Here is a 17,139-nt window from a genome sequence, read left to right as displayed (position 1 = left end):
AGGGCACAGTGGTGTCAAGTTGTGGCAGCCTCAGCACTGACTGGGACGGTGGTTGTAGGGAGCCGGTTCCTGCAGGTGGTATTCCTGGGGTTCCCTAAGTTATTCCATAGGCGTTATGAGTGAGTGATGTAAAGTGTTTGCCAGCTTCATTATGACACGAAGAATCTACATCCTCTTTGTTTTATTGGCATGGTCAGTGTTCTCAGTTCAAGCCTGTCTCCTTCTTAAAATCAGTTTGCCATGTCATTTTCTTTCAGTTTTCTTTGCCCTCTCCCCTCCTCCTGGATTATAGTCCTTTCATCTGATTTATAATACGACAAAAAGGAATACAAAGTTGGTGTATTAGTGGGGGGTCGGGGGTGGGGTGGGGAGCTGTGGTAATCAGAGCTACCTTCCATAGAACAGAGTGGAATTCTGGGATTCGTAACCATTTGCCAGTTATGGGTGGGTGATAATCTTTCCACAAAGGCAGTGTTGGATCTGGTTCTTGGAGACATTTGAACTATAGCTCTGTTTCCTGGCTCCTACACAGGCTTCTCTAAGAGCATGGAGCTCCTTGAGAAGTACAAGTATCTGATAACTTGCTGAGATGTTTTCTTTCATTTTTCTAGAAGGAAGAATGGGTATATTTGGAGGGAAATAATCAGCTTTTCACTGAAAATCCTAGTTTTTTTTTTCCCCACTGTTTCAGAGAAAATTGAATTTTCAGTGATTGTGAGAAAAATATGGAATTCATGGTAACAAACAGGCTTGAGAAATTATTCCTAAATCAAATAGAACAGTGCACAAAGGAGTAAAACTCTGAACACTGAGGCTTCAGCCATATGAGCCTTACCATTGGGGAGTCTCATGTGGCCAGAGGAAATCAACCACTTGGGAGGCCTCCTGAGAATTCTTTGTGACTTGCATTGCCTGCTCTTCCCGGGTACCCTTGGAGTAAGTATATAAAGGAGTGGTGAGCACACAGAGAAAATAGCCAGAGTGCTATGATCCTGCCCAAGATTGGTTGGACTTCTTTCCCAGCATTAAAATTACAGAAGTGATAATGGGTTTGACTCCATAGCCCCTTTTGCTAATGCGGTCAAGGAGGGAAGTGCAGAGATTTTTAACTGACTTTTCTGTTATCATGTACCCAGTTATCAGAGAGCTGGGATTGGAAAACCAGTCATAATGTGGGTCGTGACTACATCCATTTCTACTTCTCCAATTATAGCCATTCTTTCAAAACCGTTCATTGACCTGTGCCTCATATTATGTATTGTGCTGGGCATTGTTGAAGGATTGAGTATGTTGGAAATATGCGTGACTTCATGGAGTTTGTTGAGAATTATAAGGTGGGATAAAAATTAGTACCACTGAATATGACATTGAGTTAGTAGATGGCAATCAAGTTGAGACATTCTTGTCATAATAGTGCTCACCAAGCCAAGCAGAGCATCCTGGAGGGGAAATTATGTGGAGAAAGGGTTGCACTTCCCACCTGCTGTTGTTAGTGAACTGAGACACAAAGTTCAAAGGCTTTGCCTCAGTTCCTTCACAGTAGGCTTTACTCTTGTCTCAAATCTGGAAGCTGAGTAGTCAAAGCCAGTTCCCTCTGCCATAGCTGATAGTCTTCAAAAGGGTTATCAACCTAATTTTATCAGGAGAGATATCTTATTTGCCTTTTTTTTGTTTAAACATTTTATCAAGTGGAAGTACCTGCTGATATGAGATAAGTATAAAGAAAGACAAGTTGATATAGTGTTATAGGTGAATGTGACGTTAGACAGTGCTTGGAGAAGGATTCTGGGAGAATTAAAGGTGAAGCTATAGGTATACTTAAATAGAAGATTGTCAGAAGCAGCCAGTGGATAAGAACCACAAAAATATGGGGTGGGAATGTATTTGGATAAGCTGTATAAATTGCCTGTATTCATCTGTGACACTGATTCCTCCCCCACCTGCTCTAGTGCTGAGAATCCAATTCAGGGCTTCACACTAAACAAGTGCTTGCCTCCTAGGCTATATTCCCAGCCCTCATGTGTGATTTTTGGCCATGACAGTGACCTATGGTTTAAGCAAATATACTCTATTGCTTGTTTCAAAACCAATTTGGAAAAAAACCAAAATAAATAGTTTGATTAAATTTTACTTATCTATTTTTAATCAAACTCCACAGTTAATTTTTACTTTTGTGTGATTCACTTTCATTCTTTTCAAAGCAAAGCTAAAATAATTTATTTATTAAATACATTTTTCTAGCCTATCTTCTATTGGTCCTCTATAGACAAAACCCCAGGTGTCTCCATGTTTACTCCGCTTTTTGGATTATTTAGGTCTTTCTTCCTCTGCCTCTTAGTCACAGGATGAAATTACTATATTCAAGGCCCCCTGCATCTCAGTTCATTGGATCCAACACATTTACATGCCATCTGTTAACTTTCAGGGTTTTCCCTTTAGATCAGTGCTTCCCATCTCTGGGTGCACCATTAGAAGAGGCTGTCCAGCTTTTAACATGTACAGTTGCCTGCACTCCACCCTAGTGTACTGAGTCTGTTGTTTCTTGGGCATGCTAATACATGTTTGCTTTTTAAGAAAATCCTTAAGTGATTGTAGTACACAGCCTGCACTGAGAACCAAAATGTCTTGAGAAATCACTTCATTCTTGTAGACTGGGGTTGGTTATTTTCTCCTCTTTCAGAATGCCACAAAATCTTGACTATTTATCTAGGCTATGCCTATCCTGTGTGTTTGGGTAGATCAGAGAGCAGAAAAGTGGGAACATTAGCAATCAGCTAAATATCTCCTTCTTCCTTTCTTATTCATTTCTGGACCTAATTCATGGATGGTGCTCCTTTCTGTCATGTGTGTCTTCCCTCTGGAAAGGCCTTCACTGACACATCCAAAAGTGTCTCACCCATGCCCTACGTGGCTCAAGTATTGACTAGCATATGTTAGTCATATATGATGAGTTTCATTATGGCATTTTTATTCATGCATATATGGTTTTTGATCCTATTAACCCTCTTTCTTTGCTTTCTCCACTCTTGCTCATCTCCTTTCTTTTCTGAATTAGAAGGGGTATGTTTTTTGAAATAGTTGTAGAATTTTTTTCTTGAGGATAATATTTACATAATTTACATCCCAGCCTCTTCCATTTTCAACTCCTCCCATGTTGTTCCAACTCCCTCTGAAATCCATGGCCTCTCCTTATTACATATATATGTACGAGTGTGTATATAAATACAGCTGAGTGTGTCTATTTAGTGTTGCTTACATAGGGAGCTGTTTAAGGTTGACAACTATGGAAACAATTTTCTAAATTTCATAAATTAGGTGATTAGGGGTTACAGGAGAATAAGATCCTTCTTTCCCCTTTCCCCTCTCCTCTTTTCTTCTTCCCTTGTCTTTCTTGTTAGAGATCAAACCTAGGTCCTTATGTATATTAAACAAGCAATCAGTCACTAAGTTATACCGTCAGCCTCAAGATTCCTTTTATGTTTGTTTGTTTTAATAGTACATACTTTTATTATCAACAACATCTGTATACTGTTTATCTTGATCATATGCACCCAACATTGCCTTTGTAGAAATTTTTGGTTGCTGCTTTTGCTGAAATGTATCAAATCTGTGACATGTGCTATTACAGGGTGTGGTAGTTTGAATGTAATTGGCCCCCATAATCTCACTAGGAGTGACACTATTAGGAGATGTGGGTTTCGTGGAGTGGGTGTGGCCTTGTTGGAAAAAGTGTGTCCCTGTGGGGGTGCGCTTTGAGGTTTCCTATGCTCAGGACACTGCCCAGTGTGTCAGATGTGTTCCTGTTGTCTATAACATGTATGACTCTCAGGTACCATGTCTGCCTGCATGCTGCAATGCTCTCCACAATGATGATAATGGACTGAACCTCTGAAACTATAGTAAGCCACCTCAGTTAAAGGAAAACATTTAATTGAGGTGGTGGCTTTCATGTTCAGAGGTTTAGTCCATTGTCATCATGCTGGGACATGGTAGCATGCAGGCAGATGTGGTGCTGGAGTACTAGCTGAGAGTCCTACATCTTACAGACAACAGGAAGTTGACTGGCACACTGATCAGTATCCTGAGCATAGGAAACCTCAAAGCCCACCCCCACTTCCTCCAACAAGGCCACACCCACTCCACCAAATCAAGGCCTCCTAATAGTGCCACTACCTATGAGATTATGGGAGCCAATTACATTCAGACTACTACAGTCATTGTGACCTTAGGTATGCTAAAGAGCATTGGGGATTTCACACTGTAAATGGAGATGAAAATGCATTGCATAGGTCTTTGAAAAACACTGTGAGGACTGTGCCAGTGATCAGCTGACATGTTAATGTGAACTCAGTTGTTCATGTGTAGAACTGGGCTTTACTTCCTAAAATTAAAATGGGTCATGTAGTTTTCTTAAAGGTTGAATGCAGGATTAAGATTATATTTCCTAAAAGAGCAAATGGATGATAACAAGGATTATTAAGCATCTATGAATAAGTCTTCACTTATATATTAAATTCAGTGTTTAGTGCAAACTTACAAGAGTCTATTTTACAGTCCTAGAAATCTTGATCCATATGCCAAACTTTCTGTCTAAATTAAAAGCCACTGAAATGGACTGAAACTTTTGTGTCAATCAGTAATAATTTTGTTTTACTAACTAACGGAGGTGTTATTGATAAACAAGCAAAAACCCATAGCCCACTGCTGGTAGAGGCCTGTTATCCCTGGGATAGCTTAGTTCTAGCTGAAAGGAACTCATAAACCAAAATCCACGGACAAGGGTAAAACAGGAGCTACCCATCATTGCTGATCCATCCATCATGCCTTTATCCCACACTGTGTAGGCAGTTGGTCTGCCATGAGTTTTTATCATTGACTGTATTTCATAAGTTGAGAGTAATGGCCAGGCAGGGTTACCCCAAAATATCCCCTGGTGTCACGTGGCTGCACTTCTCTGGACTGGTGGCCTTTCCCAGCAGCTGTAGGTCTTAGAGATATAAAAAGCAGCTTTAAAAATGCCAGAGGGAATGGCACTCCTACTTCCTAGGTAGACCACAAACCACAGGAATTAAAGACAGTGGGAGGGGAAAGGCAGGGCACCAACAAAAGTGACAACAGAAAAAGCAGGAAATAAAACAAGACAACACTATTAACATAACATCAGTACGGGAAAGGAGGCAAGGGAAATAAAGTGAAAAAAAGATCACGCTGATGGGAAGAAACCAGAAAGCCTCCCATCTCAGGAAGTTGCTTAGTTTTAATTTGCTCAGAGGAAAGGCTGGGTTAGGGTAAGTCCCGCACAAAGTTCTCTGTGTCCTGTCTGCTTGTGTCTGTTTTCCTGGAAGCCTTTCATTTCCAAAGTGTTTACAAATTCCTCTTCTCGATGCCCTTTCATTTAATGAGACTGGTAAGGAGGCAAGCTTGGGATAAAGCAAGCAAACACACCAATCTTAAGCCTTTTAACTTGAAGTTTTATTGCATGTGCTTTGAGGATTTGTATGTAAAATGTATATTTTCCATTCTGACATTTAAGTCTTTAATCACTTTTGACTTATTTTTGGTCCTCTTCACACAGACATTCTTTCTTTCCCAGCCTCATTGTTGAGAATATCCTTTCCCCATGGTGTGTTCTTGGCACCTTCATTCGAAATCAATTGACCATGAATCCACAGGTTGATTTCTGGGCTCTCCATCCTGCTCCACTGACGGATGAATCTGTGTCAGCGCCAGCACTGCTCTGTTCTCCCCAGCATAGGCTCCTTCTAGGGTTGTGAGATGTGGTTACACCATCACATAGTTATGTAAACTTCACAAAAGAAACCAGGGCCCTCAGAATGCTGCTGTTGCCCCGCCCCATGCTTTGTCTCCAATTTGATGACATTAGGGAAACATGTAGCAACAGGCTGAGTTGGAGATGCATCTAGATGGGTTAGAATATATTTAGGGGATCTTAGGGAACTTACTGGTACTTGAGTGTAAAGGTGACAGGGGTAGAGTTGTAATGATGAGTCTTGATTGTCAATGTGACAGTATTTAAAACCACCTGGGGAAGAAGCTTGTGGATGTGCTGTGAGGGATTTTCTTGAGACTAAATAGAAGTGGCTAAATCAAAGTTGCCCTTTGAGACTAAGTAAGAGTAGCTAAATCCTGACCAGTTTTATCAGTGGGACTCCATTCGACACTACCGAGAATATACACAGTTAAATGTAGGGAAAGGGTTTCCCCCTTTATCAAATGGTGAATACTCACTCAGGAGAACTAAGTCAAAAGTTTATCCCCTTCCTGGTATGCTGGAGGTCTTAGAATTCCTATACATTGCTTCTTTAGCTTTCATTTGAAACACACTTAATATATGTGCCAAATTGTATGTGCTTTCTCTCTAGGGTCCCTTCCTGTTTTTAATCGTTACTTTCAAAGATTGAAGATATTGTTATAAATGGCTATCTCTATTTCTATAGTATGTCTTCTTTATACCTCCCTTGTAGCTAATGCATCTTGGTGAGGGCAAAGCCCAAACAAGCATGGACAGGAATGAACTGTGAGAAAAGGCTTAATCACCCGCAGCAGGTAAGAAGAGTATGGGAGGGATTTCCAAAGCAATGCCCCTGAACATCCTCTCAGATTCACAGCCTCTTTTCTTTGTTTTGGTTACATATATAATCTATAAATATAAGCTGCTGAGTCTGTTAAGGAGCTCTTCCCTAGGGGAGATGAATTCTCTCCTTCTCAGAAGTCATTTGTTGCCAGTAGTTCTTTATCTCGGACTGGGTCTCCATGTGGCATTTCCCTTCTATGTTGGCATGTCTGTTGGTGCCATTTTTTTGGTCTTGTTTGACCATCCTATTTGAGGTATCATGGGTTTAGCTTCCCTGCCATTTCCTGGTCCTCTGACTCTTCCAGCCTTTCTGCTTCCTTTGTCAACGCCCCTTGCATCTTAGGAGCAGGAGTTGTGTTGCAGATTTATCCACTGGGGCTGGGCAATTCAAGGGCAGTTGTTGTCTGTATTTTGACTAGGTGTGGTTTTCTGTGATGGTCTCTGCTGCAAACAGAAAATTCCTTGATGAGGGGTAAGAGCTACACTTACCCATGGGCATAAGTATTCAGAAGACATTATGATGCTATCACTAAAGTACTTACAAAACAATTATGTAACAACACATGGCTTCCTCATTCACTTTTAATAGAATTTTGCCAGAAACTTTCCAAATTTTATTCACCTACAAATAATGCTTCAGACTAACCATTTCTATTTAATGTTTGCTTAACATTAAACATCAAGATAAGCAAACATTTAGAATAACAATGAGCAGTTTCAATGGACTATTATGACTACTATAGTCTTGTGGGTGGAATCCTCTACCAGAGGATGCGCCAGCTTACAGTCTGCCAGCGCCGCATTTGACTGCCCATTTCCCCACAATTCCACCACAGAATATGGTGTCCAATTTTATTTTCTTCTTGTTGGGGGTGTTGTTGATGAGGATCTCACTATATAGTCTGGGTTGACAATGAGCTGGGGGGCCTTCTTCTTCTGCTCCCCAAGTACTGAGATTACAGATTCAAATGTTTGACTTTTTAGCCACCTGTGAGGAGAAATGAGCAATTCCTTGAGCTTTCATTTGTATCAGATTTGAGATTGCACATCATTTTCACCCTGTAGTCCTGAGAAGTCTGATTCTGTTGCTGTTGAATGAAGCCAATGAATAGAGAAAGAACCATGAAAGGAGAACTAAATTTCTGTCTTCAAAGAACCAGCTCTTCTAACAACCATAACTTAGAGTGATGAAATGGAAAATTTCTAGCCTTAGATGAGTGGGTGCCAGTGTAATCAAGTAGCCTTACAGTGTTACATCTCTTGATAAATATTCTGATGTTATCTGATGGGGTCACCAGACATTCTGTGTTCTGTACGCCGGATTGCAGATTAGAAAGCCGTGGGCCAATGTTTTCCTTGTTTCTATTTCCTGAAAGTAGCTGATTTTCCAGACAACATCTTAATCACTAAGTTGGCTCTTTCTTTAGAATTTTGAATGCCAGGAAAAGAGAAAAAAATGAAAGACAGATTGCAAAGAACAATTTACAGTGTTAAAAAACCTAAAGTCCCAAGACCCATTTATATTTCCTTTTAGTGACCTGTTCACTTACATTTTTATTCATTCATTATGTTCTTCTTATTTACAGAGACATGCTGTGTATTTTAGTGATACTTGTTTACAAGATAAATTTGAAATTCCCCCGTCAACTTATCACTTATTTTTAGCTTTTCTTAGAGGTTTCAGTTTTTGTTCCTCTAGGGCAGGGACCAGATTGAGGCCTTTCTCATAGTTAGGCAAGACAATGGAACCATTGTGTCAATGCTGAGTTGCCTAACTTTAGATTTCTCTTAGTGAAAAGTTCTTTTGTTTCAGCAACTGTTATTTTGTTTTTCCTGTTAAATAAAGCTAACCCTTTTTGTGACTGATGTACTATGGCAGGGAGAATATATTTGGATAGAAGCAGGCAGATCTGCTTTCTTACTTAGGGACACTTGTCATCTGCTTCATGTGTTCTACTCAACTGGTCATCCAGGCAGAAAATCTGCAACCAGTTTGTCTTAGCTTTTCTCCTGCAGTCATTCGCTCACACATTCGCTCACACTTTTAGCTTTTCTTTTCTCATGCAGTCATTTGCTCACACTTACATGTTCTTTGGGTGTTGTCCTGACTTAAAAACAGAAGACTAAGGTGGACTTTGGTGACACCGGGTGTTACCTTTTTCAGGATAGATTGTTAAACTTTGATGACAATGGCCCTTTAATGTGTATGTGGGAATGGGCCCAAGTTTTTAAGTTCTTCTTGCTAGCTGTTTTCCTGCAAAAGTAGCTACATCTTCTATTTTCACATAGGACAATGGTCTCTTGTAAAGGATTTTTTCATTCAAGATTGGATTTGTTGATAATTAAGACCCATAATTCTGTTCTACAGCAATGAGGACTTGTGACTATCTTCAGGCATCCATCAGGAACTGCAATGTTAAATTCTAAGTTGCTCAGTAAGAATCCACAGCTCACTAAGACAAGGAGTATTTATAGAAGACTCTGAGAGAATATGCAGCCTGCCTTTGCTTTTGTGAGACAATCCAAATCCATTCTTTTAACTTGCATCTATTGCCACAGGACTGTTCATTCAGGTTCTGTTATTTTGATTCATGTGCAATGAATTTTACTCAACTACAGCTATAACTGAGTAGAAACATTTTATAACATCTGCTGACATTTAAAAGCATTATAAGGAACCTCTTTATGAACTTGTAATAACTGCTGTGAAATGTCTTTGGATAAATTCTTCATTACACACACACACACACACACACACACACACACACACACATTTGCAAGTGCAGTGACTTTCACTGGTTTGATTACAAATATATTGTGCATCTATTGAATGATTGGTGACTTTTTACTGAGCAACTTGGTTCATTTTTGTGAACGCTGCAATTTGTCTTACATATGGTTTACTAAATACCATTTCCTTGGGAGAAGAGAAATAAACAACGTTATCACCCTCTATCTTTCTACTTTTAAATAACTGAATATGATAGAGCATTTTCCAAAACAATCCACAGGGACTTCTTCCTTTGTCTTCTGTAGCTATTCTCCATAAACAGTTCCCCACTGCTTTTTAAAATTTTTAAACAAATTAGTTATGTGTATATGTGCGTGAATGTGCACATGAGTGCTGGTGCCTGAAGAGGTTAGAGGCATAATATTGTACATGGAACTGGGGTTACAGGTGGTGTGAGTCACCCAATGTGGGTACTGGGAAGTGAACTAGGGTCTTCTTCAAGAGTAGTATCCACTCTTAACTGCTGAGTCATTTCTCAGTAATCAATTTCTTATTCACAATTGTCTTAATTCTTTCTTTAGCTTTTTGTTAGATTTATTTTGTTTTATGAGTGTTTTGCCTACATGTATGTATGTATGTGTACCACTTGCATGCTTGGTGCCTATGGGGGTCAGCAGAAAGCATCAGATCTCCTGGAACTGAAGTAGCAGATGGCTATAAACTACCACGTGAGTAGAGTTGAACCTAGGTCCTCTGCAAGAGTCACAAGTGCTCATAACTGCTAAGCCCTGCTTCTATTTTTTAAAATGCTATTTCAAACTATATTTCATTGATCAATTAAGCTATTTGAGTATTTTGGGAGGATAGATCCCTAGAAGTGTTAACTTTTGGCTGAGATTTTACTGCACGTTAAGTTTCAATGGGCACTGCCAACTCCATGTGCACAGGAGTAGGACTCATTTACATTTCTCTAGCTAGTGTGTGTGTGTGTGTGTGTGTGTGTGTGTGTGTGTGTGTGTGTGTGTGCTTTTTATAAGTGTGTCCCTGAAAGCATTACGTTACTTCATGTCACTTAAATGCTATTCAGAATTAGGCAGAGATGGTGGGTTTTGCCCACTGGAACCAAAGTTGAAAAGAGGTAAATCATGACATGTATCTTTTTAATGGGCTATTTTCTTATTGTGGTCCATTGTTGACTTAGAAAAGTCAGGAGTGTGAATGTAGTGAATTTGGCAGAAGCAGCCAGAAAGGTAGTTAGCAAATGATGATTCCCTCTTGCCTCAGGGCCCATCATGTTGTCATTGATGTCTCAAGGAGGCTGCCTAGTATCCATCTGTGGCACACACAGGGAAGGAGGGTGGGGAGAGAAAGGGAGCTGGAAGTCTGGTGTCTAAAAGTGGAAACTTAAACACACCCTTGCTCAGAAAAAAACAAAAAACAAAAAACAAAAAAAACTCCAAACTGCAATTTACCCTTGACTTAAAAAAAAAAAAAAAAAAAAAAAACTAGAAAAGATATCATCAAACCTATTCCCATGAGAGACCCTGATGTGACATAATGAAAAGGCACTGTGCAAGCAGCACTATCTAGGCTGTTTGGCAGGATCTGTGAGGATGCCGCTGGCTGGAAGGTGGCTGATGGAGCAAAGTGCTTGCTATGCAAGCATGAGGATCTCAGCTCAGGTCTCCCAGCACTGACATAAAAGCACCACACCCATGTGTGGCTCCACAGGAGGGTAGAGACACACACCCCCATCGACTTCCACGTCAGATTTAGGTGAGGTCACCTTCCTCAGAAAATTTGGTGGAGGGCTGGGGCTATAGCTCAGGCAACAGAGTGCTTGCCTGGCATGCACAAAGGCTTGAGTCCAGTCCCCGCCCTCTATAAACTGACTGTGGTGGTCCCACCTGTAATTCTAGCACGGAGTGGCACAAGCAGTAGGATCAGAGTTCCCAGGTCATTCTTGACTACATAGCAAATTCAAAGCCAGACCCTGTGTGACATATGAGTTTCTATCTAAACAAAACAAAGCAAGGTGGAGAGCAATGGAGAAAGACAGTCAAAGTTGGCAGAGTTCCTCATGGTCTATGGATTTAACTCTTCCCTCTCTTGTACCTTTTTTATTTTACCTCACATACACAGTCTTTGTGCTCATGTTGACATCTGTCTCATTTATGATGCATATGATGCAGAAATAGTTGACGTGTGGATAAGCTAATTATGAATAAGAGCCAGCAGTATGACTCAGTGGATAAAATATTTGCTATGCAAACCTGAAGACCTGAGTTTGATTCCTAGAACCCACATAAAGGTGTGTATTAGTTACTTTTATATGGCTGTGATAAAACACCATGACCAAGTCAGTGTATAGCGGAGTTTATTTAGGCTTATGGTTCCAAAGGGTGAGAGTCCATGATGGCAGAGCAGAGCATGACAGCCAGCTGGAGCCTGAGAGCTGTATCCTGAACCGCAGACTGGAGGCAGAGGAGCAGACTGGGACTACAGAGTGGATGTGAATTCTTAAAGCCCAACCCCAGGGGCATGCTCTGTCAACAAGGGCACACCTTCTAAGCCTCCCGTTAAAGCACCACAAACTGGAAAGCAAGTGTTCAAATGCCCAAAACTATGGGTGGGCATCTCATTCTAACTACCGTAAGGTGGACAGAGAGAACTGACCCCACAAAGCTGCACTCTGACATGTGAAATGTGGCATGCACGCCTTGCCCAGTAATAGCGGTGATAGTTACAGTGATGATGAAGTGATTCTGAATGACTAAATACATGACAATAAACATATAGCCTTCCTCAGCAGGTTGGATGATGGAGAAGCTTATCATGATTTTAATGTACTATTTTTACAACTAGAAGCAGATTTCATGAGCCACTGACTCTCAGTAGCAACAGATTTCCCTGAGAGACTTGTTAAAACACAGGTGACTGACCTCATCCTAAGTGTTGGATCTGTCAGTCAGAGAGTGAACAATCTTTTTTTTTTTTAACTCTTTCCCTCCCTCTTTCCTTTTCATTCCCCTCCTCCCTCCCTTCCCCCTTTATTTCTTTTCTTTCTTTAAAACAGGGTCTTATAAACCCAGGCTGGCCTGAAACTCACAAACCTGAACTTGTAATCCTCCTGCTTCTATCTCTTTAAGTTTGTGAGGAGGTCCAAAGGAATCCTTTTTTGATGGCCCTTCTTTCCCAGAGGAAGTTGATAGTGCTTGAAAGTCAGCTTCCAAAGTAACTTCAATACACTGTTGAAATAGTGATGCCTGGGTTGGGAACACTTCATCATGCTCCACACAGACCTAGAAACTTCTTGGCCTTAATTGCTAAGATTTTGAAAATCTGGGGTTATAGGAACATAATTTGTGGGACTCTGCACAAATAAAAAGGAGAACCTCTTTTTAAAAATGAAGAATTATAAAAGATCAATTGGAGAATGTAAGTGTGGGCTCATGTAAGAGGAAGGCCTATGCATCCATGCAGATCACATGTCCATGAAGTCCTTCTGACCCTAACTATGGAAATGCTTTTAGTCATATTTGGAAGAGAAAGTACATTCCAGGGAGGGCACGAGGCACTCCCTGGAGGAGTGGCGTGATTTGTGAAATTTCCATCAGGAGTCTGTTCCCATAGCATCCTGAGCTTTCTTTCTTGACACAGTGCTTATATGGATGGGGGCCAAAATCTGGTGCCTAAATCTGGAGTCTCACCTAGGAATTTGGGGCTGTGTGCTTACATATTAGTCATTTTCCTGTCATTGTGAACAGATACTTCACAGAAACAAGGGAGAGAATTATTTGGGCTCAGTGCTTCAGCTCGTGTGCTTGGGCTGAACAAGAACCTGGGTGGAAATGTGTGGCAAAGGTGGTTTTCACTTGGGGAACAGAAAATAGTCTGGTAAGAATACAGGCAGAGAGCAGCATAAGATCTAGCCCCCAGGGACATGCCCAGATCAACCTGCTTCCTGCCACTAAGCCCTGCCTCTTACCTTTAGCCATGTATTAGTTAGTTTTCAGATGCTTTGATAAAATACCATGGCCAAAGCCGCTTGTAAAAGAGTTTATTTGGCATACAATTCCAAAGGGGAAGTCTCTGATGGCATAGGAGGCATTGCAGCAGGTGGTCTGAGCTGGCTGAGAATATTTCACCACTCAGGAAGCCAAGAGTGAATGGAAAGTATGGTGAGGCTATAAATACTCAAACCCCTCTCCCCCCCAGTGATGTACTTCATCCAGCAAGGCTCCACCCCCTAAAAGGTATCCAGCCTTCTCAGATAACACACAAGCTTGGAAACAAGGATTCAGATGCACACATCTCTGGGGATATTTCTCATCCAAACGATCATAGACTGTCCCGCGCTAACCGCCTCGCCAGCAAAAAACGACACGGGGACACTCCTCAGGATCCTTCTGCAGTAAAGCTTTAATGCCTCTTGAGAGGAAGAGGATAAGCTTACAAAATGGAGACCCTGAACGCCCGAAAACCCCTCCTTATATAGGCTGGCAACCGTCGCCTCAGGAGTGTTACATTCTGACTGGCTGAAACCCTCGGACCATGTGACGTCAGCTGATCGAACCATATGACATCACGGGAGGGGCGGAGACTAAGGGCAGGAAAGTTACAAAGTTACCCATTGCGCATGCGCACAGCTTCCAATGGCTCCTTATATACGCACCGGCTCCTAATAATAGACCACTTTCCATTAGTGACATCATATTATAAGCCCATCAAGGCATGAATCAACTCATTATGTCCCAATCACAGTTCCCCTCCCTCCCCTGCCTAGTCTCCCCACTCTGTTCCCAACTCCCAATCCACTCCTCCTCTATTTCTGTTTAGGAAAAGGCAGGTCTCCCATGGTATCAACAAAACATGGTATATCAGGTTGCAGCAAGACCTCACATGTATTGGGACTGACTTAGGCACTCTGCATATATGCTGCAGTTGTGTAGCTGGGTCCTCTTGTGTGGTAACACTGGGAACAGGGATTATGTCTGACTCTTTTACTGGCTTTTGGGACCCTACCCCTCATACTGGGTCACTTTTTCCAGCCTTAATATATGGGGAGTGCTTAGTCTCACTTTATCTTTTTAAATGTTTGGAAAAGCCTTGCTTTAGAGAATTCTCAAATAGAAGGCAATGTATTTACTCAGAATGATAAAACTATGATTGAGTCTGCCACAACTTTACCCATCCCTCCTTCCTTGAGTATCTAGTAAGACTCCCTCACCTTCTGACGATATACCTGCTGACAGTCAGGATTGGTTAGCCAGCACTTTTCACCCCTTTTGTCACTACTGAGGGAAAATAGGGCAACCCCCGTGTCTTTCTCTTGGGCAGAGATGCTTGAACTCTTGCCTGTGAAATTCTTCTCCAGCTTCTAGAGTTGGGTGCTGGAAAACTGTACAGATATGATTATAGGCTAAGGAACTCCCACTGGTCTTCAGGCGGTCTTCGCACTGTCTGGCAGGCTGTGTCTGTTTACTGTTTCTGACATTACTGAGATTCTCTCCTTCTCTACCTCCTGTGCTGTTGTTGATATGTAGCAGTTCCAGGAATGCAGAGAGGATGGCAGTCTTTGAGTTTTGTTCTTTCCCCAGCATGCTCATCCATCAATTAAAAAACAGTATCCTAAGAGTTAGAAAAATTGTGTTGGAGGGTAGCTGTTATAGCTGCCAGAGCACTCTTCTTTCCAGGTTCCTTCCCCAAGTGGAAACTCTTTCTCTCAAATTGCTTCAATTGCCAAACTAAAGGCAAAATAAAGATGAATTATAGTGGCAACTCTGTAAGAGATCTTCCATTCTTTGCTAATTCAGAATAAGTTGTAGCCATTCGCTTAAAAAAATCACCCACTCAGCAGGATTTGCTTCAGTTTTCACCCTGTAATTTACTGCCTGTTATGGTTTAATGGCACAATATACTCTAGTTCACTGTCCTCATAAAACTTGCAGGCAAGGAAATAGCTACACACTCAAGATACACTCTCATTCTGGGTGGAGAAATGAAATCTTGAGGCTGGGTTGTGAAAGTGGAGCTGTGAAATTACAAATCAAATTGTGTTTGCTGGGCATTTTTGCTGAGATCAAGGTACTAGATGGAGGCTGGCCCGAGAGCCTGCCTCACTGGCTCCCTCAGCTGCTCTCAGTTGCCTGTTGGAACATCCATTTATGTCAATTGTTTGTCACACAGTATTACAAGACTTATGATCAACTGAATAGTGTTTCCTGAACTCTTGCAAAGAGAACACTTTTCAGTGTCAGAAGCATTAAATCCACAGCGTATTCAACAGTTTTTGTTTCTGTTTTCAAAAGAAACATTTTCACTTTATCGGCAGTAAGGGGGGGGGACTACAGATCCATTAACTTCTGGTTCAGGTACTTGTTAACAATGGGAGCTTTAATGATCTAGGTGTAGATGTGTCAATAGGTTTTGACTGATAGCTGAGAATATACCACTTTTGATTAGCTCCTACTTTTTAAAATAAAAAGTCATTTATGTTCTGGACCATTTAATTTCCCTTGACTGTGGTGTACAATGCACTTCATAAGAGATATTCTATCAGGGATGCTATTTATGAGGCAAATTTGGTGCTTAAAATCCTAACCAATTGGAACATATAAAAGGTTATGAGAACAGTATGTTCTACAAGCCAATATCATCCCTTAATATTGGAGCAAGTGATTAAGAACCTAAACCTTAGGTCTAGAGATGTGTCTCAGTGATAGAATACTTCCTAGTATGGATAAAGCAACTTCAGATAATGGCACTACCACTAATCGAAGTCTTGTTATGTAGAATGTCTTGTCTCCTCTCCACACCCTATTGGCTGTCATCACATAATGTGGTCAGTTCAATATTGTGTTCCAGTTTCCACCTGTAATATCATATACCTCTTTTGCTTTCTAACCAGACTAATTCATTCAATGCTTCCAAAAAACAACCAACTAAAGAAACAAAACAGAATAGCCCATAACACTTTGGGATTATGTCACAATTTTATTAACATCAATTCCAAAGTCTTCTAGAAGTTTAGTTCAGTAATCTTTCTATAATAATACTGCAACTCAGAAAAATATGTTATTGCAGTTACAACTTTGTGTGCATTTCATTATTTTTAAATAGAGCAATCTATACTTCAAGTAAATGTACAGAAGAACACTCAGAGAAATCTGTCTCCATCTATTTTGGCATGACATCTAGACTATTGTGATACTTTCTAAGTAGCTATCTCTCTTACCCCCTGCTCCTGGATGGCCTTTCATGCAAGTGCTCGAGTCTGTCCTAGTTTGATTTCTATTACTGTGGTACATACTATAATTATACAATCATATCATTTGGGGTGATAAGGGTTTATTTGACTTACACTTCCAGATCACAGTCCATCATTGATGAAAGTCAAATAAAGAACTCAAGGCAGCCTCCCATTGTAGCAGCTGAGGCAGAACCCATGGTGGAATGGTACTCACGAGTGTGCTCCCAGGATCTCACTGAGCTACCTTATTTATACCTCCTAGGACCACCTGCCCAGAAGTGGCACTGTCCATAGGGGCTGTGTCCTCCTACATCAATCAATAAAGAAGATGCCCCATACACTTGCCTGTAGGCCACTCCAATGAAGACATTTTCTTTTTTTTTTATTTTATTCTTTTATTAGTTCAAATTAGGAACAAGTTTGCTTCACATGTCAATCCCTTCTCCCTCTCCCTCCATTCCCCCCAATATCCCACCAGCCCCTAGCCATCCCTTCTCCACTCCCCAGGCAGGGTAAGGCCCTCAAAAGGGGCTCCCCAAAGTCTACCACATCATCCTGGGC

General features: G+C 41.1%; 1 long non-coding RNA gene across 3 annotated transcripts in view; it reads left to right on the top strand.

The window, feature by feature from the left end:
• The first annotated feature begins 5,114 nt into the window (after nucleotides 1-5,114).
• LOC107978585 overlaps nucleotides 5,115-17,139 on the top strand; it is a 51,707-nt gene continuing 39,682 nt past the window's right edge. For all 3 annotated transcript variants that reach the window (XR_004769853.1, XR_003484779.2, XR_004769852.1), the window contains exons 1-2: nucleotides 5,115-5,288; nucleotides 6,486-6,567. This is a non-coding gene — a long non-coding RNA (uncharacterized LOC107978585). The remainder of the gene's footprint in view (nucleotides 5,289-6,485; nucleotides 6,568-17,139) is intronic.

This window comes from Cricetulus griseus, chromosome 4 (genome assembly GCF_003668045.3).
Source record: "Cricetulus griseus strain 17A/GY chromosome 4, alternate assembly CriGri-PICRH-1.0, whole genome shotgun sequence".
Taxonomy (NCBI): Eukaryota; Metazoa; Chordata; class Mammalia; order Rodentia; family Cricetidae; genus Cricetulus; species Cricetulus griseus.
Note: the sequence above shows the minus strand (reverse complement) of the source record. Positions and strands in the feature narration are given on the sequence as shown.